The sequence below is a fragment of the Tiliqua scincoides genome, chromosome 4 (assembly GCF_035046505.1).
Source record: "Tiliqua scincoides isolate rTilSci1 chromosome 4, rTilSci1.hap2, whole genome shotgun sequence".
Taxonomy (NCBI): domain Eukaryota; kingdom Metazoa; phylum Chordata; class Lepidosauria; order Squamata; family Scincidae; genus Tiliqua; species Tiliqua scincoides.
Genome location: NC_089824.1, coordinates 159,224,060 through 159,239,981, shown reverse-complemented (window position 1 = coordinate 159,239,981; position 15,922 = coordinate 159,224,060). Strand labels below are relative to the sequence as shown.

At 43.9% G+C, this 15,922-nt stretch overlaps 1 protein-coding gene across 1 annotated transcript in view; it reads right to left on the bottom strand.

Moving 5' to 3' along the window:
* The window catches only part of BEND5 (BEN domain containing 5), a 1,022,542-nt gene that overhangs the window by 150,198 nt on the left and 856,422 nt on the right, over positions 1-15,922 (bottom strand). The gene's annotated exons all lie outside the window — the stretch shown is intronic.

The window sequence follows — 15,922 nt, the reverse complement described above, 5'->3', positions numbered from 1 at the left end:
CAGAGTGGAATAGTGTAGAAATAGCAGTTCTTCTATTGACTTATCTATAGTCCCAAGCTTTGCATGCAAACATCAACCCTTCCTTCTGCTGCAGCTTAAATCAGAATGAAAATCTCTTTCCAGCTTTAACTTCATAACTTTTGCTGTCTTCTGTGATTTAATTTATGCCTTCACAATACAAGCTCTGTGCACAGCCAATATTATTTGTAGACGCCTATTTAGATTTTGGATACACTCCCTATTGTGTGTCTTCATGATTTAATGTGATTTTAACAAGCTTCTGAAATTCTGCCTTGCAGCTCAAATACCACTCAAAAAATATCCGCAGCTTTCTATTTTTGCTTCCTGTGTGTTCAGCAGGCAATGGGCTGGGATGCTATGAAGGAAGAGAACAAATTTCTTTCTAATCCCCCAATCACACAGTGGAAGATGCTATGGAGATGTCCGCATTGAAATCCAATCTTAATTTATATGTGTTCAAAGTCCATTAATTGTGTTTATCCTACATTGCTTTGGGTTACAGAGGTTTAGGGGAGAATCCTATGGTAGAGCAACCACTGTACTGGTGCAGACTGTCAAAAATGTGCTGTAAAGCACATTGTGACAGCGCAAAAGGTAGTAGTAATGTGATGGGAAGAGCTACGCTGTCTTGTTGGTGCCAGTGCAGGCCTCAACACATGGTGAAGCAGGTAAGCTCCACACTGGGCAGCAGAGGGGCAGAAGAGGGCTGTCACCAGGTGTAACATTGGGGGAGAGTGGTGATGGGGCACGGGCAGGTGAACTGGGCCCAGGAGGATGGTGGGATCAGCAGCAGCAGTTCATGCTGTATCCTACCCTCCTTCCTGAGTCAGATCTGCTGGCATGAATCCACTCGGCTTTGCGACAGCGATTTAGTAGGTGCAGGTCTGAGTAGATGCATTTGTCCCCTTGCCCCAGGGTAAGCCCCGGAATAGGCTCTGTTGCATCCTATGGGGGTTGTTGGAATGCTGGTGCGCTTCTTGAGGTAAGAAAACATTATTATGATTACGAACACTATTTATATACCACTTTTCAACAAAAAAGTTCACAAAGCAGTTTACAGAGAAAAATCAAATAACTAATGGCTCCCTGTCCCAAAAGGGCTCACAATGTATAAAGATGCAAAAGAACACCAGCAGATAGTCGCTAGAAAAGAGACTGCTGGGGTGAGGCGGGCCAGTTACTCTTCCCTTGCTAAAAAGAGGAGCACCCACTTGAAGAAAGTGCCTCTTACCCAGTTAGCAGGAACATTTGTCCCCTTGCCCCAGGGTAAGCCCCAGCAGGGACAATGTCCCCTGACCTCAAGAAGCCCACAAGCATTCCAACGACCCCCGTAGGATGCAGTGGATCCCACACTGACACTGCTGCACTGGTGTGGGAGAGGTTGCTTAGGATTAGGCCATTGTGCAGTTTCAGAGCTTCTTCTGAAAGAAGAAGGCAGCTGTAGGCAGCTTCTTCCTACAAGGCCATCCATTCCAAGTGTATCTGTGCAGCCTTATGCTTCGACATAGCCCTCAGTGACATGCTTAGAAATTTCACTAGAACTGGAACTCTTTTAAGCTTTTCTCAAAATTCACTGAATGTTTTGCCTGAGCAGGAGTTTGCAAATTCATATTGAATTTCCAGCCTGTTATAAACTGTAGGGGCTCCTCCATCATGCCAAACCTTCTCTGCTCCCCACCTGCAGTTTTGGTTAACATTTATCCTGAAAAAAGGAGAACCCAGAAGCTTGCCATGTGATACTTCAGTTCATTCTAATAAAGGTACAACCTAACTTTGGCTTCTGAAGTAACAAGTGATAAACCTAGGCAAATAAGGCACCACAAAATGTTAACATGTCTGGCCCAAGCTGATCCACTGCCTGGAATGGTATAAAAATCACCCACTACCAGCACACATGTACTCCCCCCCATCCTATACCCACTGCGACCACAGCCTTGCCTCATCTCTTCTGCTGCCTTAGACTGACTCGGAGGATCCCAACAGCAGAACCTCTCTTCTTCCAGCTTCTTCCTCACTGGACTAGGAAGCAGTGGTGGAGGTGGCAGAAGCCTGGAGGTGGCAAAGGCAGCAGCAGGGGCTGCCTCCAGCTCTGCCACTGGAGTTGCACCCCATCCTCCTTTTGCTCACCCATACAGCATGAGCAGTGCCTGGGTGAAACAATCTGAGTAGTGGGCCCAGGTAGTGGCAGGCAGATATGAGGGGTGTGGCACCCCTTGCCAGTTTACCTCCTCCTCCAGCTCCTCCAACAAGTTGATCACCATTTCAGTTGCCTACCCAGTGTGCGCTTATCACTCTTTTGCCAGCTACATGGAGCTGGAAAGTCACTCTTTTGCCACTTTCAAGAGCTGGAAAGCCAAGTGTGCTTTTCGTTTTGTTTTGCTGCACAATAATCTCATAACTATGAGCAGAGCTGCTAAAGTTTGCAAAAATGGATGGGGAGAGAAGCATACTCACAGTCTCAGTGGTTTTAGCTGTACATTCTGTCCTATTAATAAGTTTTAGAGCTAAAATGTATGAGCAGTATTTAATAAAAGTTGGTGTCATCGTGGAAAATATCTTTGCAAGATGTTACGTGTCAAAAAGCAATCATGTTACATGGTGTGATGGATTAATATGAAGAAACAGCTTGAAGGCAAGGAATTCATCTTCTTTTTTATGACAACACTAATACATTTGTTTCACTCCTTAAATTAATTTTCTAATAGTAAGAAAGGTCAAAAATGAACTAGAGCAATACGAGCCTTTTTTGTCATGTTTAACGAATTATCCAAAACAGGTCTGTCAGATCAGAAAGGATAACATTTTGAGTAATAAATGTTCATACTTATTAGCTGGTCAAAGTTAATTCTTTCCAGAAAGTGAGATATCTGAGAGGCATGCATCCACTGATTTGATTTCGCCCCCCTCCCATTCCTCACTTATTTGCAGTTTGGCCTTTTAGCAACCAGATTTACTGCGTGTGTTCTAGGAAGTTGATATCAATTACATGGAATGAGACTGAACGTATCATATCAGTAATGTGGCTTTAATGGTGTGCAGATGGAAATCTATGTTGACAGGGAAGCCCTTGGAAACAGAAGTGGAAAAAAACTCTTTGCCAGTTAAAAAGCTGAGACAAAGCTACACTTCAATTTTTAAAAAAAAATGTTTCAATCCAGTTCTATTTTGGGCAGCATTTATTTCTCAGCATTTGTGGGGACTGAGGCTAAGGGAATGTGCTTTGCCCAAGGCAATAATGTGAACGCATGGCTGAATAGGTAACTGAACCCAAATCTCCTTGACCCAAGTTCAGCATTCTGATTATTGGATCCTTCCTCTTCTCTCAGGCTTTGTTTCTATTGAAAATAGGCATTACCTATTCCTTCAATAGGGGTTGTATGATGGTATCAAGCAGGCCCTAGGTCCAACACAGAAGAAAATTGCCCCTCTGAAGTCTGCCACAGGCGAGGTCATCCAGGATCGGGCGCAGCAGATGGAACGCTGGGTGCAGCACTACTCTGAGCTATATTCCAGAGAAAATGTAGTCACCGAAGAAGCACTGAACAACATTGAGTGCCTGCCTGTGCTGGAAGAGCTTGACAGTGAACCAACCCTAGAAGAACTTCACGTGGCCCTGGACTCCCTTGCCTTTGGCAAGGCACCTGGAAAAGACAGCATCCCTGCTGAAGTCCTAAAATGCTGCAAAGAGATCATCGTCACTGAGCTGCATGAAATCCTCTGTCTCTGCTGGAGAGAAGGTGGAGTACCTCAAGACATGAGGGATGCAAACATCATCACGCTGTACAAGAACAAAGGTGACAGGGGTGACTGCAACAACTACCGCGGCTTCTCTCTCCTTAGCGTTGTAGGAAAGCTGTTTGCCCAAGTTGTACTAAAGAGGCTCCAGGTACTTGCAGAGAGCGTCTATCCAGAATCGCAGTGTGGATTCCGAGCCAACAGGTCCACCACTGATATGGTATTCTCCCTTAGACAACTGCAGGAGAAATGCAGGGAACAACGACAGCCACTCTTTATAGCCTTCATAGATCTCACAAAGGCTTTCGACCTGGTCAGCAGAGACGGCCTCTTCAAGATTCTCCCCAAGACTGGATGTCCACCCAGGCTCCTCGGCATCTTCAGATCTTTCCACAAGGACATGAAGGGCACTGTTGTCTTTGATGGCTCCACATCAGACCCTTTTGACATCCGAAGCGGAGTGAAGCAGGGCTGTGTTCTTGCACCAACCTTGTTTGGGATTTTCTTCGCTGTCCTGCTGAAGCAGGCCTTTGGAACTGCAACAGAAGGCATCTATCTCCGGACCAGATCAGACAGAAAGCTCTTCAACCCCTCCAGACTGAGAGCAAAATCCAAAGTCCAGCTGAAATGTCTGCGTGACTTCCTCTTTGCCGACGATGCAGCTGTCACTACCCACTCTACCAAAGATCTCCAGCAGCTCATGGATCGTTTTAGCAAGGCCTGCCAAGATTTTGGACTGACAATCAGCCTGAAGAAAACACAGGTCATGGTTCAGGATGTGGACTCACCTCCCTGCATTACAATCTCTGAGCATGAACTGGAGGTTGTCCATGACTTTGTGTACCTTGGCTCAACGATCTCCAACACTCTTTCTCTCGATACCGAGCTAAACAAGCGCATCGGTAAAGCAGCTACCACGTTTTCCAGACTCACAAAGAGAGTCTGGTCCAACAAGAAGCTGACGGAACATACCAAGATCCAGGTCTACAGAGCTTGCGTCCTGAGTACACTTCTGTACTGCAGCGAGTCATGGACTCTTCGCTCACAACAGGAGAGGAAACTGAGCGCTTTCCACATGCGCTGCCTCCGACGCATCCTCGGCATCACCTGGCAGGACAAAGTTCCAAACAACACAGTCCTGGAACGTGCTGGAATCCCTAGCATGTATTCACTGCTGAAACAGAGACGCCTGCGTTGGCTTGGTCATGTCGCGAGAATGGATGATGGCCGGATCCCAAAGGATCTCCTCTATGGAGAACTCGTGCAAGGAAAGCGCCCTACAGGTAGACCACAGCTGCGATACAAGGACATCTGCAAGAGGGATCTGAAGGCCTTAGGGATGGACCTCAACAAGTGGGAAACCCTGGCCTCTGAGCGGCCCGCTTGGAGGCAGGCTGTGCAGCATGGCCTTTCCCAGTTTGAAGAGACACTTTGCCAACAGTCTGAGGCTAAGAGGCAAAGAAGGAAGGCCCATAGCCAGGGAGACAGACCAGGGACAGACTACACTTGCTCCTGGTGTGGAAGGGATTGTCACTCCCGGATTGGCCTTTTCAGCCACACTAGACGCTGTGCCAGAACCACCTTTCAGAGAGCGATACCATAGTCTTTCGAGACTGAAGGTTGCCAATACTTATTCCTTCAATACAATGTAGCACACATCACAGAGATGGTGATCAGGGCCAGATTTAGGAGCTGCGGAGCCCAATTCAAAACATTTTTCTTTTTTTTGTGGGGGCAGGCGGGGCCCCTCACTGCATGGCCCTCCTGTTCACATGGACAAGCAATGGACCTGGGGCAATGGTGCCTGGTGCAAAGGGTGGCACCCAGATGTGGCACCCAACTGCTTCCAGGAAGAGGTAATTTTGAGCCAGTTGAAAACAGGCAGATGAATCTTTTCCCACAGCACAAGCCTTGCAATATCTCAGTATGGAGCATTCCACGTTGAAGTGTGAGTTGAACAGTGAGGTGCCAGCCGTACAAACCTAGTGCAGGCCCTCCTTAAGCACAGGGCCTGACTAGGCCCAATGAGCCCAGTCAACCTAAAGCCAGCCCTGATGGTGATGATAGTAGTGAAAGCTATTAGATAACCCATTTTGATTTTAGATATTCAGAAATAGGGAAGGGGTGAATAGGAAGCACATATCTCATGCTCTAAATTCACAACCCTCGCCCATAACATATGCAATAGAATAAGATTTTTTCATATCCACCCACCTCTGGCTCTGCAAGAAGTACAAGTTTCCAACACAGCCAAAGCTTGAGCATTTCACTAAAGAAGTTTTGTTTCAGATGTTATGAAGAACTAGAGGGAAACTAAATGGGAGGCACTTGCACTGTGTGTTCTCTACCTTTGCATCAATAAATGGCCAAATCTGCTCTTAGAATCTCCAGACCCCAAAAGTCCCATACAGCAAATGGTGTTAACAATACTTAATCAACTCATAGGAGCCTCCAAGGAGGAATTAATCAGGAGGTCAATGGGAAAATGATCAGTTTATATCCTCATATAAAAATAATTTCTCCTTTGTCGAACCTTTAAGGCAACTTACATTTCTTGAAATTATTAGCCTTTTTTCCTTTTTTTTAAAAAAGGATTTAAGGTGAAAGAATTACTTTAAGAATACAATAAAAAGAAAAGTCCCTACAACTTGGTGAAATTATTCCAAGCCCATAGGGCAATAGTGAGTTAAATAAAGGTCAGGCTCTGTGCTGGGAATTCCTCCTGACCTTTCAATGCAACATCCATCATTGGCATTACACAGAATATGCCATTTATCATACAGAACAAAGAGCAAACCTCAACTCCCCCCCCCCCTCCCCAGTAACCCTAAAACACACAAGACTTCAAGAATGATTTAGCTTTTTGGATACCACTGGCATAGACTTGGGCTTCTCAGTTACTAATCTGCTTTCAGCTGCTTCTGGTTGATCGCATCACTAGTTGATGATGTCACCATGTGCTGAAGGCACACATGGCTTCAGATGGTGTGTGCTCTGTTATATACAGTCAGTTCTCATTATTCGCTAGGGTTAGGTTCCCGGAAAACCTAGCGGATACCAAATCATTGAGTCTATGGAGAAAATGGGTTTAGGTTCCAGGGGACCCGCTTCTACATACACTCTATGAACTTTAAGAACCTGAATCATATCTTGAAGTCTATGGGGCTGGTTGATAGTGAGGACTCATCAACAGCTGATGCTTCCTTCTTCATGTTGGCTATCCCTCAACTAATTGAAGGTTGCTGGCCCAATAATAATAATTATTATTATTAACTTTATTTTTACCCCGTCTTTCTCCCTGGAGGGACGGACTCAAGGCGGCTTACAAACAAGGTTAAAACAAATTAAAAAACATAATTTAAAAACAGATAAAAACATAACAACATGTCATAAAAACAGTAATGAGGCTTCATTGTTCAGCAGTGGGGATGGGGTCGCTTCACCCATCCTCCTCCTCCACCTCTCTCTTGGCTCTTTCCCTGGGCTTGCTCCAGCCCCAGAGCAGCCTTCAGGTAGCCTTCCAGAGATCTCTTATCATTGACCTCTCATCACTGCCAGGGTTATGAAGGTTCAGCTGGAGTCCCCGAGATGGTGCCCAAGATGATGGTGGGGCAAGTCTGGAAGTGGACACAAACGTGTCTGATGATTCTCCATGGGCCAATCCCAATGCCTGTTCAATGAGGAAAACTGACCCAATCCAGACAAGTTTATAAAAAACGAAGAATATAATTGGTTGGATGCAATTACTCCAAACCCCTCCTCCATTGGCCATATACTGTATACTGTCTCTTCCTCTTCCCCCTGCATGACACCAGCACTGCCTTTTGCTCATGAGGAGGCCACAGACTCTTTTCCTCTTCCTCCTCCTGCAACCTCTCTCACCCCTGCCGGCCTCCCTGCTCATAGCTAGACTGAACTCCCCCTCCCCATGCCAGTGCACCAGTACAATATTTGCAGATAATGAGAACAGAGTCGCAGATAACAAGGGGTAAGTGGCAATTCTGCCCCTTGCTGAAAAGTGAATTTGCAGATAGCAAATATGTATATAAAGACATGTATGTATAGACATGGATGTGACAGAAAAGATATGAATTCAGTTACACAACATGAATTACATCCACACGGAAAAAGATACTACATATTGATGGTTTTATTTTATTTTGTTGCACAATATGGACTCCTCCAATAAAGCATGTGCAGCGAAAGCCTATCTTGTACTAGAACAGGCAGGCCAGAAGGCTTGCACTGTATCCAGTGCAAGATTGGGGCCAGAAGTGGCTCAGCTGGAGGTAAGAGGAAACTCTTCCCCTTACCCCTGGATAAGCCACCACAGTTCCAATGGGTCTCCTCAGACTTGCACCACCTCCAGAGGTGGCACAAGTCTGAGGACAGCGGAATGGCTTGTACGAACTTATGCCGGCCTAGGGCGCAGTCAGAATTGTGCCCTTAATCAGCTAACAGCACAATCCTATGCATGTCTACTCAGAGGTGAGTGCCATTGATTTCAGCAGCTACAATCCTATAAACCAGTATTTCTCAAATTGTGGGTCAGGACCTAATAGGTGGGTCACGAGTCAATTTCAGGTGGATCCCCATTCATTTAAATGTGTATTTTTAAAATATTAGACTTGATGCTACCATGGTATGTGATTGCATTTGGGGAAATGTTACAGATTTGTACATTAAATGGCTACTATATATATGCTTTTAACAATGATAGTAAATGGAACTTACTCCTGGGTAAGTGTGGGTAGGATTGCAGCCTAGGATGGTTATAAATTTTCCTGCTTGATGATGTCACTTCTGGTCATGGCATCAATTCCATGGGTCCTGACAGATTCTCATTCTAAAAAGTGGGTCCTGGTGCTAAAAGCTTGAGAACCACTGTTATGAACACTTAACTGGGAGTAAGTCCCATAGAGGTTGTTTGGGTTTATTTCTCTATAGACATGCACAGGATTGTGCTGAAAGATGCCTAAACTGGAAGAGGGTAGCTACTATTCCTGCTCTGCACTAGGACCTCTAGATAGATATCACTAGATATTAATGTTCCCAATAACTGTTCTCCATGCTTTTCTGTACTGACTGCTTTCTGCTAGTTCAATTTCCTTAGAACTGGATCACAAGGATGTAGGCTCACAGAATCACATGCTAGTGGACCAAACTATTGTAATATTGATCCATGACAAACTTTAAAATCTGGTATGGTTCCATACTTTCTCCACTGTTACCAACAACTCAATTTTACATGGACTGTGAAAGAGAACAGATATTTGACTGATACTGCTTTCTCTGAAAGGAATTCTTTCAGGTACTCTAGTATGGTCATCAATATCAAGCATTCAGTTACAGGCTGTACATATTATGACATCAATTTCTTGGCACCCTGTTTCAAAAACTGAGCAACTTATACACATCAATGTTTATACAGCAATGGCATGTATAGTATCAAGTTTATTGCAGTATGGGGATGGAGAGATTTTGGTGGAAAAATGGCAAAACACCTTGATTTTGTCCCAGATCAGGCCACCTGCAGCTGCTTTGGACTGAGAAAGGGGAAGAAGGAAATGACATCTCATTTGGCCCACAATGCCACAAATATAACCCTCATCTTTCAAATGTGGTTTGAAGAAAAGGGGAGAGTTGCAATACACAGTGCAAGCAGCCTGCTTAAATCTGGCAACTGCTATGTTATGGAGCAATACTGTACCGTAATATGGCTTACAGCCAGTGAAAGAACAGGAATGGAAGAATTAAAAGTAATCTTTCCAGAAGGAATAGGTTCTCAGGAAGAGTAGCTAGCGCTACAATCCTATGCACACTAATTGAGTAAGCCCCATTAAACTTAATGGGATTTACTTCTAAGTAGACAAGCATAGGATTGGAATGTAGGTTTAGTAATAATCTGGGCTCAGTTGCATACAGGAAGGAAAGGAAATTGTGTAAGCCTGTTGTGAGGTTTCCTGCTTCATTGCTCAGATTTTTTTTTAAAGGCAAAATGACCCTTCAGACCCTTAAGAGTACCATCCAGATAGTCACCTCTACAAATCAGCAGAAACAAAACAAACAAACAATAACCACGTGCTGGAATCTTAGACACTCCTGGTATGTAATAATAAGCATGATTTTTGGGGAAAACCTCCGCGCTTCAAGATTCAATACAAAACGTTCATTAAGCATTGAGTAATACAGAGTATAACATTGAAGAATCAGATAGTTGACAGTTGGCAACATCTACTTGTATGAAAATAAATGTTATTGCTAAAAGTAAAGCAGCTTGACGCAGGTGTGCATGCCATGAATCAATGATTAAAGTCACTTTCATTAGAAGCCCAGTAAAGTCAATTGTAGAAATATTAGACTAATTAGACATCTGTTTATTCATCTGCCATGGCTGAAGCCAAGGTCTGACACACAACTATGTTGCACCAGTCCAACAGTGCAACTGTAAACATGTCTACTCACAAATAAGTCTCAATGGGGACAATGGGACTTACCTCAAGTCTGCACAAGATTGTGCTAAAAGGCATTTATAGATGGAGAATATTCTATAGGAAAACATATCAGCTGACATTTCAATTCTTTTGGGCTTATCCAATGACTCTTATGATGTCATTTCCTCTGCTCAAAGTTATATACAGTAACATGCAGCCAGGAGTCAGGAAAGTGTCCCAGGGAAAAGCACATATACAAACCTATACTGGGAGTGAGTCATGCTGATTGTACAGCCACACTTGTCCCTGTCTGCTGCATAGCTGAAGAGAGGACAGCATGGGCAGAAGCACATCATATTGTGTACTGTGATGATCTGATGTGGAAAAAGACCACCTCTGAGCTCTGAAACAATAGTTGTGGGGGTGCATACCCTTCCAGTCAAATTAAAGAATGCTTGGTGGCTGACACTCTCTGAGAATTTTCACAGATGAGGTTTGAATTACATCTGGATGAAATTAGTCAGTAATGATATCTAAAAGCTGAACTAGCTAATCTATGGTGAGCGGCAGTTATGTGTTCTGACCCACATTAATACTCACATGCTGTACAAACAGCACAAGAGTACCCCAATGTTGCCTTTAAGCAGCACATGTGAAAACACACTCAAGGTGAAATAACCTTGGTGTTTTGCCTGACAGTATGTAGCCTTAGAATCTAGAACTGGAAGCATATGAGGTGCTAAGTGATGGAATTACAGATTTCCAACAGCTGGGGACCTTGTGTGTATTTCCATCTGAAATTAGTTTTACCCCACTATTTCCTTCCACACCAAAGTATTATGCATCCCACCCACCTCCAAGAAACTTGAACCTTTTGCACTGAGCAATTTTCAAATCCACAGATGCGTTATCTTCTTCCAGTCACATTGCTGTTAGTCAGTGACTGTGAAGGTAGGAGCAATTAATTGGGGTAAACCAAATTAGTGCTGTGGTGCTATATGAGAAAAGAGACAAAAATGCAAGCAATAGAATTAATTGGGTGTAGTAAGCATAAAGAAGGCAGCTGGGAGCACTGAGCAACTACTGCTTAACAGCGCGAATGTGTAGCATAAGGATACAAGATGACAAGAAAAAGCACTAAATCTTTTTAAAGAAGAAGAGTCAAAATTCTTATTGAGCCGGGAAGAGAGCTGAGGACACTTATACCCAACATGCTATATTGAGAACAACAATGAGGGGACATTTTGGTAAACAGGGTCTTTTCCTTTCATGGCAATGGTCCTGGCAGTAGTTGCTGGGGTTAGTGTCCAGCACACCACTAACAGTGAACATGGGAGAGTAATGGTGCTATGGTAGCAGTGCCTGCCAGCATAGATGTGGTTGTCTAAGAAGAAGTTCACCATCACTGTCACACCAGGCATTAACAAAAATGAAAAGATTTGCTCAAAGTGCTGGATAACCATAGTGCTCTCTCTCTTTTCTTTGCTTTGTAGAGTCCTGTTTTCCTTGTTGGAGCTATCTAGATGTTTTTACTAAAGCTTTGTTCCACGTCCTACAGATACCTCAAGCACTGTACACTTGAGTCTTTCTTCCATTTTGTGGCACCCCATCACGTGAAGGTCATGTCATGAATTCACGAACTGTGTGGTTCAGTAGCATTGCATGTATGATGTCCAATTATAGCATGGGCAAAAATGTAAACTAAGTGCAATTCCAGGCATTTTTAGTATGGTGGTACAATGAAGTTCCCAAAGGTGGCAGGGGAGAGAAGAGGACAAGGTTATTGAGTCAGAGATCTTTTCATCACAGATCACTATTCTAAAATTAAGGCAAGAAAATAGCACCATTAGAAAACTGCACTGGTAGATCATTATTCACAGGCTACTCAATAAGTGAATGAGAAAGAAAATGGTATTGCTAATGCGAATGTGGTTATCTCATACCCTAAACATGTAGCTAAATGAATGCACCCTACACATCCTGGATGAGTCTTAATTGATTTTTAAACAACAAATGGAGAATTACATCCTTTTCCGGCAAAATATCAAGACTCTCTTGGACTGGAGTGGATTTAATTTCCTCAACTTTTGCTGCTGTTGCTGGTGAATCAATCTGAATGGTAGCCAGATTTACAGGGGGCCTTTTAAGGTTGATTAAAATAACCCCAGCACTGAGAGGATTATATCTCACTAGGGAAGCTGTAGATCCAGCTTTGTATAGAATAAATGCCATTTCTTTCTCAACACACTTATCTACCCTTTCCACATAACTCTACCTTTCCTTCAAGAGCAGGGATGAGGAGATTGCCAGTGCATCTGGATACCCAAAAGAACACTGGGCACACTGGTCCCTGAAGCTGATCATGTAGTTAGCTCCTTTTTCCTCCCCAAAAAAAGAATATCTGGAAGCATGATGGACATTTTTATATTGGTCTGATATTGACGTTCTGGTATCATTAGTAAAAGACATGTCCATTAAGGTTACGAACATTCTCTAGTAGTATGCTGAGTACGAAAGTATAATGAGGCAAGACAGGCAATGAAGTTGTGTAGGTCCCTGTGTAGGTATAGTTTACTTAATGAATTTGGCTCTTTAATTGGTCCAGTATATCAGCTGTGTTCACAGTTCTCCTGTCATCTTAATGATACGACACCACCTATTGGTGGCGGCAGACAGGGAGGTCCTAGATTCCAAAGTCAAAAAACTGGATTCTTGAGCTCTTTTCTGAAGGAAAGCAGGTACGTGATATAAGGACTTAATTTGCAATCTTAAACATATTTATTTTTTTTAAATCCTTCTGAGATCAGTCTTACTAAGGAAGCAGCATTTTGCATTGTTACTTATTATGGCATTTAAGTCTCTGCTTTTCTTACAATTGAGATTTTTTTAAAAACTCATTTAGAAAGTTCACGTGGTAGCTTTTCCCTACTAATAATACAATTTTGCCCATTTACCCCAGCACCACTCCCCTCCCTTTGTAGTCTCCTTTGTGCCTGATTTTAGACTATAAAAGCCCAAAGTAGCTGTCCCCAAACTTACCATGGTCCAGGTGCCCTTCTTTCGTGGCAGCCTCTTCTTCCTGGCTCTCCTGGGTACTTTTTGTGTGAGATCTTGCAAGAATCCCAGTAGAGCTGGGAAGATGGATTTTGTACAGGATCTTGCAGATTCAAGATGGTGGTGCCCAGAAGAGCTGAGAAGAAGAGGTTGCCAGGAACATCCTGCAACACCCCTGTGAGTTTGCCAGTGGGGTATGTGCTGCATCCTGTGGGGGAGTTTTGGGTCTCAGAGGCCTTCCTGAGGTAAGAGAACATTTGTTCTTTAGCCCAAAGGCAAACCTCCGCTGCCTTAATGGGTCTACTGAGCAGGGACTGGGCAGAGAGAGGGTGCGTTGAGGGCAGGAAGTGGGAGATTACTGGCAGCAGTGGCTACACCAATATCCTACCCCCTTCCCTGCCTCAGTCCACCTCCCCAGGTCCACTCAGAGTTGTGCCAGCCAAAGAGCTGGGGTAAGTCCAAGTAAACCTATCAGGGAAGCGGAGGCTCACCCTGAAAAAAAGGGAACAAGTTTTCTCTTATACTGAAGGGGCCTCTATGACACCTCCCCCCCCCCCGGGTGCAGGATGCAGCTCAGGTGCACCATTGGCAGGGGAGATTTGGATAGGACTGGACTGTTCATGCATTTATTTTACAGTAACCCCAGGCATACTATATATTTTCTCTGTTTCTAACTTAGCATGACCAACATGAGAAGGGTGGTTCAATCTGAAATGCCTTGGGGTCATGGTGTGGGGGTGGGTGGGTGAGGGAGCAACCTACTTTAGTTGATGGGATTCTGCTAGATTACCCTCGTTCATATCACTTTCAGCTCTAAGGTTCTATATTATATAACCACATTCAATTAAATCTGTTCAAAGACCTAGAAATGAACAAACAATTGTAGGTGCTGCCCAGTGGCCAATGTGTAAGAACACTCATGCACAATTAAAGGCATTTCCTAAAATTAAAACCATTCTTTCTTTCAAAGATCACATGACGTTTGATCCAGTATTGTGGTTTTTGAAAATACAGAGTTCTGAGTGGGTGTGCTGACAAGTGACAACACGTGCACTAGTTGCTACTCTGTACTTTCAGAATTTGATTAGCAGAATGTCAGGAGGGGGATGAAGGGAGGGGGTCCTGTGTTTGTTGGTTTTTTTCCAGCCAACATATGATGGAATATGTCGGCCACTTGCAATGAAAGCTTGGTGCCCTTAACGATATTTGGTAAATGGTGAACTCCTGCTCAACCGCAAGCAGATCGATAAAGCTCTTATCAAAGGGATGTAAACAGCATAAAAAAGACCATTTCTGCTTTATGATTTAAAACTACTGCAATAGCATTGAGCCCATTTGTCAGAAGGTAGGGTGACTGGCTGGGATCGCTGCACAGAAGGTATTAGTTCCATACCTTTCTCAACATAGTGGATTTAATTCTTCACTATCTAAAAGCCAAACTGAGCATTACCTTAGCAAATGCATGGTCTGAACACCATGTCTGCCAAATTAATGAGGAATGCAGTGTAGGGGAGCCATTACAGTAAGTTGAGGGAGTACTGTTTTCAGCTTAACCAGGTCCGCTTGCAGAATTCAGCAAGAACTAAACTGGAGAATAGTGATTTGCAAGGAAGAATTGGCCACAGGAACAGAGTCAAGCAGTTCCTATCACTGGATGATTCTATCCTGTAAGTCCTCTCCTGCCCTCACATCAGCATGGGAAACATCATGTTTTCTTTACACACTGAGTCATAAGAACATAAGAACAGCCCCACTGGATCAGGCCATAGGCCCTTCTAGTTCAGCTTCCTATATCTCACAGCGGCCCACCAAATGCCTCAGGGAGCACACAAGATAACAAGATACCTGCATCCTGGTGCCCTCCCTTGCATTGGCATTCTGACATAGCCCATTTCTGAAATCAGAAGGTTGCACATACACAACATGGCTTGTAACCCATAATGGACTTTTCCTCCAGAAACTTGGCCAATCCCCTTTTGCTTTTAAAGGCATCCAGGCCAGATGCCATCACCACATCCTGCGGCAAGGAGTGCCACAGACCAACCACACGCTGAGTAAAGAAATATTTTCTTTTGTCTGTCCTAACTCTCCCAACATTCAATTTTAGTGGATGTCCCCTGGTTCTGGTGTTATGTGAGAGTGTAAAGAGCATCTCTCTATCCACTTTATCCTTTCCATACATAATTTTGTATGTCTCAATCATGTCCCCCTTCAGGCGTCTCTTTTCTAGACTGAAGAGGCCCAAACGCCATAGCCTTCCCTCATAAGGAAGGTGCCCCAGCCCAGCAATCATCTCAGTCGCTCTCTTTTGCACCTTTTTCATTTCCACTATATCCTTTTTGAGATGTGGTGACCAGAACTGGACACAATACTCCAGGTGTGGCCTTACCATCAATTTGTACAACGGCATTATAATATTACCCATTTTGTTCTCAATACCTTTTCTAATAATCCCAAGCATAGAATTGCCTTCTTTACTGCTGCTGCACATTGGGTCAACACTTTCATTGAGTTGTCCACCACCACCCCAAGATCTCTCTCCTGATCTGTCACAGACAACTCAGAACCCATCAGCCTATATCTGAAGTTTTGATTTTTTTGCCCCAATGAGCATGACTTTACACTTACTTACATTGAAACGCATCTGCCATTTTGCTGCCCATTCTGCCAGTTTGGAG